The following is a 12313-nucleotide window of genomic DNA, read 5'->3' as shown; positions in this document are numbered from 1 at the left end:
ATCGTCAAACATGGAATCAATCTCAATGACATTTTTAGGCGATATCTTATGGAGGTTATAAACTTGCCTTTAGGAGTGAGACTAACCTCAAGACGAATTTTAGCTTCTGATTTCTGGTTGACCTTGGATAAGTCACACAGACACTCATTTATGTCACAAATAAAATAATCCTGACTATTTCAAGAGGTTGCATTGATAGCAGATAAAGTCATATAACTATTCTGACATGGTACGTTAAATAATTGAATTGTTTTTAGGTTCCCCTTAATTAGCATGACCAGGGTGTTCAATTGTTTTTTTCAATGATGTGCTATGTTGTCTTAAGTTACTGGGAAGAACTATTATGGGGCAAATTAAAAACATTTGATGGGTTTGGTCCTACTTTTGTTAGATTTCAGTTTCAATACCAGTAGAAAGTGATAATCTTCAGGACTCAAAGAGTAGAATTTAGAGACCAAGGAGATAGTTCTGCAAGTCAAGCCCTTCCTGCAAAAGTATGAAAACTGAAGCCCAAATGCCCAGGATGCATGTAAAGTAGTTATGTCTGTAATTCCACTGTTTCTACTATTGGATAGACAATGTTGAGTCAGAGCATAGCAATGCTTGGGGATCAGCTAGTCTGGTGTATGAAGTGACGAATAACAAAAAGACCTTGTTTTAAACAAGGTGGAAAGAGAAGACTAAAGCACAGTTTTTCTCTGTTGAGTGTTCCATACATACACTGTCACATGTATATCTCTAAATTCTAAAACTCTAGCAGAGCACACACACACATGCACAAACACACACAGATATGCAAACACATAGACAGTCACACACACAGAAATGCAAACATACGCACACACACAAGCACACACACACAGACATACACATATACACACACATACAGACAATCAAACACACAGACATAAACACACACAGACATAAACACACACAGACAGATACACAAACATACAAACACACACAGAAATGCATACATACACACACACTTTGGAAAACCTGGGAGAATGAACTTGGTGGTGTGGGTACATTTATTGCAACTCATCCTCTATTTTACCAATTTTGTGTCCTCATTGTCTCTGAAAGCTACTGTGATGGCTGCAGGTTCTATGATTTTGTTGGAGAAGTTCTATGCTTAGCCTAATGAATTTAACTTGTCTAGAAGGTCCTTAAAAACTTACCACAAATGAATTGTCCCTTTGCATACTTCCTGAGAAAGTCTATTCTGCTTCATTGGTGGTCTGAGAGCAGTATCTAATAACTATCCTTATTTAAATACTGCTTTGTATTAAACTTACTTCATGATTTATCTTTGGTAAAATGTTATGAGTTAACATAGTGTGTCTCTCATGTCCAATGAGCCTTTATTGATAAAAAAAAAAGTTCATGGGTGGAATTCCTTGATTTGTAGTTAATTAATTTGTCTTACTTTTGCTAAAATTTTCTTGAGTTTACTGAATCAAAGATACTCTCAACTGTAAGGTGTAACTTCGTTTCTTATGTGTCAATCAGGTGTACACATGTGTATATCTTGCCAATAATAAAGGATGAAGACATATACTGAAAGGTGTCTCACAGCAAGATGATTTAATCAGCAAGTCATAGGAGGCTCAAATCAAAATGACTTAAATACTAATAACGAAAAGCTGCAGATAATAATATTTCATCTGTTGTTTTGATTAACTAAATGATTCAGAAACATGAATGTCTTGCAAATTTAACACACTTTTTTGGGGCATTAGCTTTTGTCCCCACACTTGCACAGAAGTAGCTCTAAGTGGCTTCTACGACTCCAGGCCACATAGCTCACACTATCCCCAATTGAGAGACTTTATTTTTTCATATGTCTATTTATCAGTAAACAGTCTTTCTTAAAACTCACCCCAGTAGACTAGTGTCCATGCTTCTTTAGCTGCAGTTGCTCCACATGACTTTTCCAAGTGAATTCTGGGTAAAAAATAATATGAAACATTTTGTTTGATAAAGTGATTCATGTTTGAAACCACTGGGGTTGGTATCAGTTGTCTTTGTCAGAACACAGGCACTTGAGGGAGACATCTACAAAAGACAGAATTGCCACTAAACACAAAGGAACATTAATCCCAGTAGGTAACCACCATCTCTGCTCGATGTTCACTTACATTCTGCTTCGGTCTATATTTTTCCAGTCAGTTTTTTGCTACTGTCAAGTGTTTTGTCTTTACTATTAAATCTTTGTAACTAATCTATGTTCTTAGATTTTATTTTAAGATTTTTTTGTAACTTTTCATGATAAGTGACCAAAATATTAATCAATGACTTCTTTCTTTTTAAAACATTCTGAGATTAAGGGATGAAGCATTAATTGAATTGATTAAAAATAGAAAAGGTGAGTTCTTCATAGATGTCACATTTGTAGCTAATGTTAACTATTTTATATAATACAATTTTTACTTAATGTGTTTCGTATACTTCCACCCTAGAGCAGAATGAATCATATGGCTTGATGATGGAAAGAAGATTATTTATACAAGGTTGCCAGGTAACAGTGCAAAACCTGGCTACCATAGGCTGGCTAACCACAGTATTAGAAGTTAAGAAAGAACTTGAGCCTAACAGAGACTAGTTTAGCAGCTTTAAGAGCCAAGTCACTATATGTCAAAAGAATAACTGAATTAAGACTTTACTAATAAGGTAATAGCAACCATAGTTTAAATGAAACGATCAGTGTCAACATCATTCTCTGAGGATTTTAAAGAAAATGGTCATATTTCTAGATGAGTTAAAGAGATAGTTTGTAAGTATATCTTATTCTCTCATTACATAAGAATTATACACAGTGTACTTTTGCGGGTATTCTGGGAATGTGAAATAGCAACTGACAAGGTCAGGAAAGAAACCAAAGAAAATTTCCCAAGTCTTTAAATCTGCTTGGTCCTAGACCCTTCATGTTGTCTCTGTACCTATCCATGCCCTAAGCTCCATACATGTTTCCTTCATGTTCACATTAGCTGCCAAAACTTGGGAAGGCTTCTAGCTTTTTCTATTGTCCATACTCTATACTGTAGTCCAGGTGACATTTTAATATATATTGGAAATTCTCAATATTCTCTGTAGTTATGTCCAAAAAACCACCATAAGGTGTGAAGAATCAGCAAATATTTTTCTAACACTTGGAGTAGAAATACAGATATGTACCTAAGATCTTTTAGCCATGATGTTTTCATTTGCTAGTCAATGCATAACCTTATTTAATATGTAGTTAGTTTACTAACGGTAAGATCATGGCTAACAGGCTGTAATGCATATCTGAGAAAAGCTTGACACATATTTTCTTAGTAAGGCATATCATTCCTTATTAAGTTCATAAACATCAGATCACCTTCTAGTACTTCAATGGGGGGGGGGCATTTAAAACAGAACATTTAACAAATTACAAAGCATAAACATTTGTAAAGTTGGCACTGCCTAAAGCAGGAAACACTGAAACCTGAGAGCTGAAGAAGGAACACATCGTGTCACCTTGTCTCATTTCAGCTGGGTATGCATGCATCAAGGTGACCAGAAATAAGGAGAAATATAATGGCCCTGGTTAAGATTAATAAAGATTCCTCATTTTCCTCAGTAAATTGTAGAATTCCTACCCACCTCGACAAGGTCTATATAATTCTTCTCTAATTTGTCTCTCTCCCTCCCTCCTTCTCCCTTTCTCTCCCTCTCTCTCTTTCAACATGGCCTCTTGCATATGGTACATTAGCCACATGGATTATTAATGTTTTCTATGGATGAGCCAGGATGTCCCTATCTGCAGGGACTCCCACTTATTTTTAGACTTTAACCCCCATAATGAATATTTTAGTCTCTGCCTTCTGTGAATAGATTAAAATTTTCATTAAAAGGAGGCACCTTTTAAATATTCTCTTTCTCCATTGTTACAGTTTATGTCTTAACTATGTCACACAGGCTCTTGGGTCTGAAAGCCAGTGGCATTGTTTGGAGAGGGCGTAAAGATGACAGAAAGTGGGGCTTCATGGGAAGAAGAGGAATATGGGACTGGGAGTACTTTAGAGGTTTCTTTTGCTCCTGCTGACATAACCACAAACCATGATGCCCTCCTTATCATGACAGACTATATGCTCTCAAACTATGATCCCAAAAAAGTCCTTTCTTCCCTCATTTCTTATGAATATAATTATTTTTCTATATTATCTTGATACACTTTTAATTAAAATAGAATTACATCACTTTCTAACCCCCAAATCCTCCCAGATGCACTCCCCATGAGCCACTCCCATGTCCTCCCTGCCTCAAATTGATAAGCTATTTTAAAATCTGACTATTGTCATACATGTGCATGTACAAATATATGTGAACACAGTGCGCTGTGTCTACTTTTGTAGATGGTTTGCATTTGGTTTCAGGCTGGACATTCTGCATTAGACAACAAGTAAGTGGGGATCATCCCTAGGAGAGACTAATTTTTCTTCTTTAAGTACTTTATTATAGTGACTAGAAAAGTAGCAAACCAACTCACCTTTTCTCTCTCTCCCCTCCCTGCCCCACCCTTCCTTCCTCTCTGTTATATAATGAGAATGCTATTTTCCTCCAATATAGAAAAAGCATCCTCATCAAAAATTGAATCTGCCAGATCCTTGATTTCAGACATCTCAAATGATATGTGCTGTATAAGCCAATCAGAAAGATAAACAATAACCCAAAGACAAATTGACAAGCTTTCCTCCAAAGTACCTCTTGAGAGGTATCATTTTAGAGATGATTTCCTAAGCACCCAAGGGAAAGCAGTGTCCGCTTGGTAACTTCTCTCAGAACACTCCATTTCTATCATTAAAACTGATTAATGATAATCAGGCATATTTTAATTTAAAAATACCTACCATTCTTAGTGGATTTCAAGCTCTATGCAGAGAGAGATCGTTTCTTTTTTAGCACCAGAGTGTATTTACCTTTTGTGAAGCTGCAGACTCTGAATTAATATTAGCCTCCTAATGGTAGGAATGAGTAAGCTCACTTAAGCCAAACCATCTGTCCCTTATACAGCTTAGGCTGATAAACTGGTGATAATCATCTTCAAAACATAGCATGAAGCAAATATTGTGGGGGGTCAGGCTTCTGCCACATGGGTAGCAGCTCGGTGTGGTCTTTTCTTGTGACTAGTAAATATCATCCCTGCTAGTAGCTGACATTAAGGTTATCTGAGAGAACATGATAGAATTTACTTGATTTCACTACCAGAAAGTTTTATAGCATTGTATGCAAACTCAACCATGGAACACCTTTTCAGATGCCAGAGCAGACAATGGTCATGATACATAATATGGTGATGTCATATTTTAACTTTTTAGGAAACAAAGAGTCCCCTATATGTTGGAGGAAGCATACAAAAACATGCCAGAAAATATGAAAGATACCTGTTTTTTTGTTTTTTATAATCACGGAAACTGTTGAAACTGCAAATTACTTCTTAATTTGTTCTCTTTATCTGTCAGGATAATTTTCCCCTTTCAGTGACAAGTCTAGAGGGCTGGGGAGAATACAGAACAAAGCCCATGCAGGTTTATGTCCTTATAAGTACTTTTTGTATATACAAGAGTTCTTTCGAAAGCAGCTATTATGACCAGGCACTCCACTGTGTGTTGAACGAATGGCAGACCTGGTCCCTGCCCTCATGCACGTAGCATCTAGTGTCCTGTAGTGTGAGGTGATTATACATGATTACACATAATTACTCATAATTATCTAATTGCAAATTGTGATATGCACTAGAGAGTAAGGTAAAAGTGCTAAGAAGGCATTCAGCAAGGGCAGGGTGGGGAAAAGCAAATCTAGTTCTGCTTTAGAGCTTTACTGTATCACCAGAGCCAAGTTTAATTTAAAGCCATGGGAGAGCGTTAGCTCTGAATAAGAACACTTAGAAAAGAATAGAAGCAAAACAAAAAATTTCCCACATATACTCCAGAGAATGGTTGCTAGGCATCTACAAGTTATTATAGTATTCCTCATTATCTTGCTCTAAAACTCCACGAACGTATATAACTCAAAAGAAGGAAGAAGAAACCAGCCTCCTATTTTTCAGCAAAACTGCCATGAATCACATTCCCATTTCCACAGAAATAATTTTGTCGAAAAAGGAAGAATTTGTGTGTATTCTTGAACATCTTTAGGGAGACAGAATGATTAGTAGGTGATCATGCTGCTGGGTTATGATATTTTGAAATAGTTTATGTGCTGTACATGTTGAAATATGTTCCTTTTCGTTAATATGTCTGGGGTTTAAAGTACATGAGTCATTTATTTGGGGTAAAGATCCTATAAAGACCATATCTGAAAAGGGCACACACAGTTTTTTTTTTTTTTAAGTCTGAAACTGTTTCTATAAGTACAACCTAGGATAATTTGAGTGTTAAAATAATAACTAAAGTGCACTTGGGGAGTTACCAAATATCTAAAAATACCTCTTTATAAAAAGAAACAAACCAATGGGATATAAGGAAATCTGCCTACTACAGTAGGAGTCCAGTTGATACATGTATAGGATGAAGTTAGGAAACCATTTGTCCTACTAATAACTTAGGCAAAAGTACTGTGGGCAGTCCATGAGAAGCAATAATCTAATATTGTGTCAAAGTATTTTCCACTAAGTTTCATAAAAAATACATACATAGAAGTAAAAATTAAGTAACACACATCCTGAATCAAATCAATAGTAATGTCATTACTTAAACTGAGATGGTATTCTTTGCTATCTCATATACTGAGAAAACTACAATTCTGTTATACCTGGAAAGCTAAACTGCAGTCCAACTAAAATATTCTGGATAGAGGGAGAAAAAACAAAACAAAGCACCCTGACAAACAAACACCAAACAACAACAACAGTAACAAAAAAATCACAAATAATCTCAATGAGGATCCCAAATACAACACAATATTGGCTTTATCTAGCCCAGAAAATATTATTTAATGAACATTATTGGAAATTTGAACAAGTTTGAAGACTAGATAATAAAATGAAATCCTGTTTCTCATTTATTTATTTATTTATTTATTTATTTATTTATTTAGTGGCATTTGGATCAAATCTGAAAACTTAGATTGTGCTACTGAGCTACCTCCATCCCCAAACTGGTTACTTTTCTGATGTTCATTGTGTTGTGATCTTTTGAAGAGACTGGCGCTGCTGCTGCCCTACTTCTGCTCCCGTTTGCTGCAACTGCACCATGTGAGACTCAAGCACTGCTCATGTGACCTTTTCCCAGCTATGTTCTGGTCCAGCCCACCTCTGATTTCTCTTGCCACACTGGCTGCAGCTCCAACTGTGGTCATTCTATCCTCGTTCCACACTGTTCCTGTGGGTCACAGCCTCTGTAGCCATTGTATGTGTCATAGTAAAGGACCCTGATGGTGGCCTGCCATGCCTCATGTTTAGACTTGTACTTCTCAGCCACTTCATGCTGTCTCCAACCATTCTGCTCCGCGTTGTTGCTCAAAAGTTACATCAGGGCCTACATCCTATAGGAACTTTTGGCTCAGCTATAAGTGGCCTAGACTTGTCTGTGGCCCCTGTAGAGTTTCTAAAGACACCATATTCTCCATTCAGTCTTTGAATGAAGATGCCCAGTTGTGTTTGTAAATACACAAACAATATGAAAGTCAAGACAGAATGCCTCCCACCTCCAAAAATCACTAATTTTGTAGTAATAACATCTATGGAGGATAAGTTAGGCAAAACACACATACACACACAACATACACACACACACACACACACAAACATACACACAAACATACACACACACAACACACACATACACACACACACACACACACACACACACACAAACATACACACCCTTTTAAAATAAAGAGTACAAAAATCCTTAGAAAGTTCCAGGCATTCAAAGAGGAGCTAAACAGCTAAATACAAAAGTAGACAGGAAGAAAAAGATGAAGTTCAAAACCACAAGCAAATGGTTGATTGCAACAATAAGAACAATTCAGAATATGAAAATCAGATTCAATATACAGATACTAACAAAGCCCAGACAGAAATGAATCAGGAAATTAAAAGCTCACTAAGTCTAATAAAAAATTCTTTGGTCTCAAAATGTATTACCGAGAGGTCAGGTATCAGGATTTAGAGCCATGGAGAAACTAGATAAAGAAAATGACACATAAAACAGAGGAAAATGCAAGAGCTTTGGCCACCATGAAAGTACCATAGCCGTGAATGATGGGCATAAAATAAGGTGGATTCCAGAAAAAGGTGAACAGCAAGTTAAGAAGAAAACTTCCCAAATCTAGAGAAAGAGATTCTTAGGAACATGAGGCCACGGCACACCAAATACACCCAGAACAGAAAATTTTCATAACTTATTGTAGTTGAAACAGTAAAAACACTGACTAAAGGAGCACACCAAAATCTGCCAAATCTCATATAAAAGCATATCCATCAGAACAAGAGCTGAAGAACCATTCAATGGGAATGAGAATGTTTGCTTTTCTAATTTCTCAAAGAATTTAACTACTGATCCAGACTATTATATCCAGCAAGACTACCTATTAAATTTGAAGGAGAAATAAAAATTTCCATGATAAAAACATATGATGACTAAGATAATTCCAAAGAGAATACTAGAAAGCATATTTGAAACTGAAGGGAAGAATAAACAAAACCCAGAGGCTGGGGGGGGGGGTGGGAACAAACACCAGAATAGCTGATTGAAAGAGGTAACTGAAACCACCATTAAAAAAAGGAAAAATGACAGGAATAAAAGTACATACCTTTCGATAATATCTTTAAATATTAATGGTTTCAATTCACCAGGAAAAAAAACCCCACATAGCCTTGGTAACTGAATTAACAAACAAGACCCATCTTTTTTGCTACCTCAAACAAACTTACTAAGGTAAATGTGACTTTTAGGTATAATAAGGTCTAAAGAGAAAGAAAGCCAAGAAAAAAATCTTTTTTTTTCTCTTTGTAGCCCTGGCTGTCACAGCCCTAGGACTCACTCTGTAGACCAGGCTGGCCTCGAACTCAGAAATCCACCTGCCTCTGCCTCCCAATTGCTGTGATTAAAGGCAAATGCCACCACTGCCCGGCTTGAAAAAAAAATCTTAATCCAGCATCAAAATACTGTCTTATAAAACAATCTGAGGAGAGTCCTATTTTTTGTTTTAATTTTTTATTTTTATTGAACATTTTATTTACATTTCAGATGTAATCCCCTTTCCCCATCCCCCCCCACCAAGAGTCCCCTTTCCCATCCCCCTTCCTCCTGCTTCTGTGAGGATGTGCCCCAACCCCTCCTTCTGCTTCTATGAGGATGTGCCCCCACATTCCTATTTTAACATTGTTTTTCAAGATTCTAAATTCAATTATGCTCGATTAAAAAAAATACCCTGAAAAGTCTTGTGTAGAATTAGAAATCATAAAGGCATACTTGAGTCTTCAGTTACAATCATAACATCTGGAGTAGATACAAAGTTACTCTAAATTTCTAACATGCTATCTCCCAAATAATAAAAGATAAAAAAATTAATTAGCTTGAAATTTAGGCTAACATATTTTATTAAAAGTTGTATGGTTTTGTTGTGCTTTGTTTTTTTTGTGTTAACAAAATATTTGGTTTTTGAGTCAGATACTTTTTTCGCCAACTTAACAGCCTTCTCCCATCCTCCTGCAAATGCAGTCCTGGTTTTTGTGCAGGTGAGAGTTGTCTTTGACTATAGTGTGGGTATAAGGTAGACCCCATCACAGCTCCACAGTAAGTCAAAATCATGCTAAGAAAACAATGGATATCTCTTGCTGCTTTACCAATGATCTGTTTAAAGCATATCTTTGCATGATAATGGAAAGATTGTTAAGACAGAGTAATTCTGTCTTTTTTTTTTTAAGATTAAGTGTTGGGAATTAATGAGAGAATATATTCTTCCCACATTTTTCTATGACCTTTCCATGCATTACTGTGGTTCATTGGTGAATGTAAGAGCTGAGGCACTGACCATTGATCATGATATTTTAAGCATTAGGTAGAAAAGTCACCATACTCAGTGTGGGACATGAAAAACCAGGTAATCCTCATTATCACAGCTGAGCAGATGACTCACAGGTTAAGAGCAGATACTATCTATTCTGGCAGAGAATCTGGGTTCAGTTACTCACATGGTGGCAACTACCAGTAACCCTTATTTCAGGGGATCTGATGTCATCTGTCCTCTGCATGGATCAGGCACACATACAGTGTACTTACTTACATGTATGGAAAATATTCATGTTAATTTTAAAATGAAATAAAAATTCCTCATTATTTATAATGCCTAATTTCTGTATGTAATCTGGAATCTTTATTTCTAACAGTCAAATTACATTGTATAATTAAATACTTTTATTTTATAGAGAACAATGGATTATTATAATTTTATTAGCCAAATGGATTAATAAATAATTAATTGCTTTAAAGAATTACAAGAATAATCTTGGATAGAGAAAATTTAAACTAATAAAAAATGTCAAGAAAACAGGGTCTCCATTTTTTCTGATTGTATAAAAAGTGTATGTTAATTTTGAAAAACAAAGACAATATATAGGAAAAATCTCATAAATAATAATGATTAATATTTTTAGCATATTTATCTTTTACTATATATACACACAGAGAGACTTGATTTTTTGCTCAGGGCAATAATTATTAGATAATAGTATTCGTTTAAAAATATTTTTATGTAGTTTATAAAAGTACTCTGAATAAATTTTAAATAGTGTCAATACAGCTTAGGAGTCCCTGTTTCTTTTCATCAAAGTTTTTGAGAGATTTACTCAAATACTTTAATCAGTACCGATTAGAAAACTTAGATATTTGAATTTCTTTTCTCTTTCTGATCTTTGATGACAACCATAGTTTAACATTTTCTAAGAGTTTAGTGGCTTCAATATCACTTTGTTGTAAGTTCATTTTTTGTTGTTGGCCTTTACTTTTGTTTGGCTACTTACTTATATTTTACTGATTATAACTCCAAAATTGAGCAATGTTATGATTTAAATGATGTTTCCTCCATATTTTCATTTATTTGAACATTGGTTCCCAGTTCCTGGTGCTTTGGGGGAAGGGTATGGTGTCTTTAAGAAGTGGAATGTTGCTGGACGAACCATCACTTTGAATGGACTTATAGGGTTTATTTCTTTGCCCACTTTCTATTCCCTCTGTCTGCTTTCTATATATGGGCAAAATGTGACCTCTGCTTCCTGCTGATGCTGCTATGTTACATCTTCTTTGGCATGACAGACGTTCTTTCTCTCTGGAATCATTAGTCAAGATAAAATATTTCTTCCTAAAGTTTATTCGCTTTTGGTCACAGTATATTATCACCGCAGCAGAATAGTAACTAATACACCCAATATATGTCAGAATGCAAAGAGAACCAGAATATATGTGATCAGAATTTTAGTTCCTTGCTTAGTTCAAAGAAGCCCTTTAAGATATGGGGTTTTATTCTAAAGGGACGTTATTAAGCATGACATCCTGCAAGGAAGACCATTACACTTAGGTAGTCAACAACTCAAACACTTTATGAACTTCCTGAAACTGAGCAGATTCAGTAGGGCACTAACTGTGTGAGTAGTAAGGATTGCTAAAAGACATCTCAGAGAAGCTAAGTATCCTTGAAGAGAAAGAAATAAAATGAGCTGCCCTGAAGAGGCAGGAACTAGCCAAACCATCTCGGAGACAATCACCAGCAAAAAGGCCTGAACGAGAGACTCTCCAACCTGTTAAGGTGTCAGTAACATCCAGGTTTCCAGCTTTCCTGGTTTCTTTATTTTTTAAGAACTCTACATCCACACAACTCCAAGAAGATTTCTTTACATTTACAAATGGATTCTTGGAGAATTCCTAATGCTAGACTGTCTACCTACTTTTATTTTTCAACATTTAACCTCAAAATTTCAACATTATTTCACAGAGATTTTTACTTCTTTGCTTTTAAATATCTTCTTACTTCTATCATCTATCCAAGAATTACTTTAATTAGAAAGGATTTCTGGATCAAAGGCTTTGTTATTGATTATGAAGAACACAAGTTTTATAAGTACTTTAGACAAATTAATTTTAAAATAAAATGTGTTTATAATTTACTTTGGTTTTTGCCAATGGATATACATGTAATACACAAAGATTAATAATTTTATAGTTATTCTTAGTATTTGCAATACCTACACATTAGTTTAATTTAAATTAATTTCGTGAAATTTAAGAAGCAGGTTGAATAAGAATAGCACCATTGAATTTGCTTTTATGCTATATTTTAAAAATAT

The 12313-nt window shown here is 35.4% G+C and overlaps 1 protein-coding gene across 4 annotated transcripts in view; it reads right to left on the bottom strand.

Moving 5' to 3' along the window:
* Positions 1 to 12313, bottom strand: part of B3galt1 (beta-1,3-galactosyltransferase 1) — a 549878-nt gene that overhangs the window by 245986 nt on the left and 291579 nt on the right. For 2 of the 4 annotated variants that reach the window (XM_076928849.1, XM_076928852.1), the window contains exon 3: positions 1883 to 1947. The exons of the other annotated variants lie outside the window; for them this stretch is intronic. The gene's annotated coding sequence lies outside the window, so the exon portion shown is untranslated. The remainder of the gene's footprint in view (positions 1 to 1882; positions 1948 to 12313) is intronic. 4 annotated transcript variants of the gene reach the window in all.

The sequence above is a fragment of the Arvicanthis niloticus genome, chromosome 2 (assembly GCF_011762505.2).
Source record: "Arvicanthis niloticus isolate mArvNil1 chromosome 2, mArvNil1.pat.X, whole genome shotgun sequence".
Classification (NCBI taxonomy): domain Eukaryota; kingdom Metazoa; phylum Chordata; class Mammalia; order Rodentia; family Muridae; genus Arvicanthis; species Arvicanthis niloticus.
The sequence above is the reverse complement of the archived record's forward strand: the minus strand, read 5'-3'. Positions and strand labels throughout refer to the sequence as shown.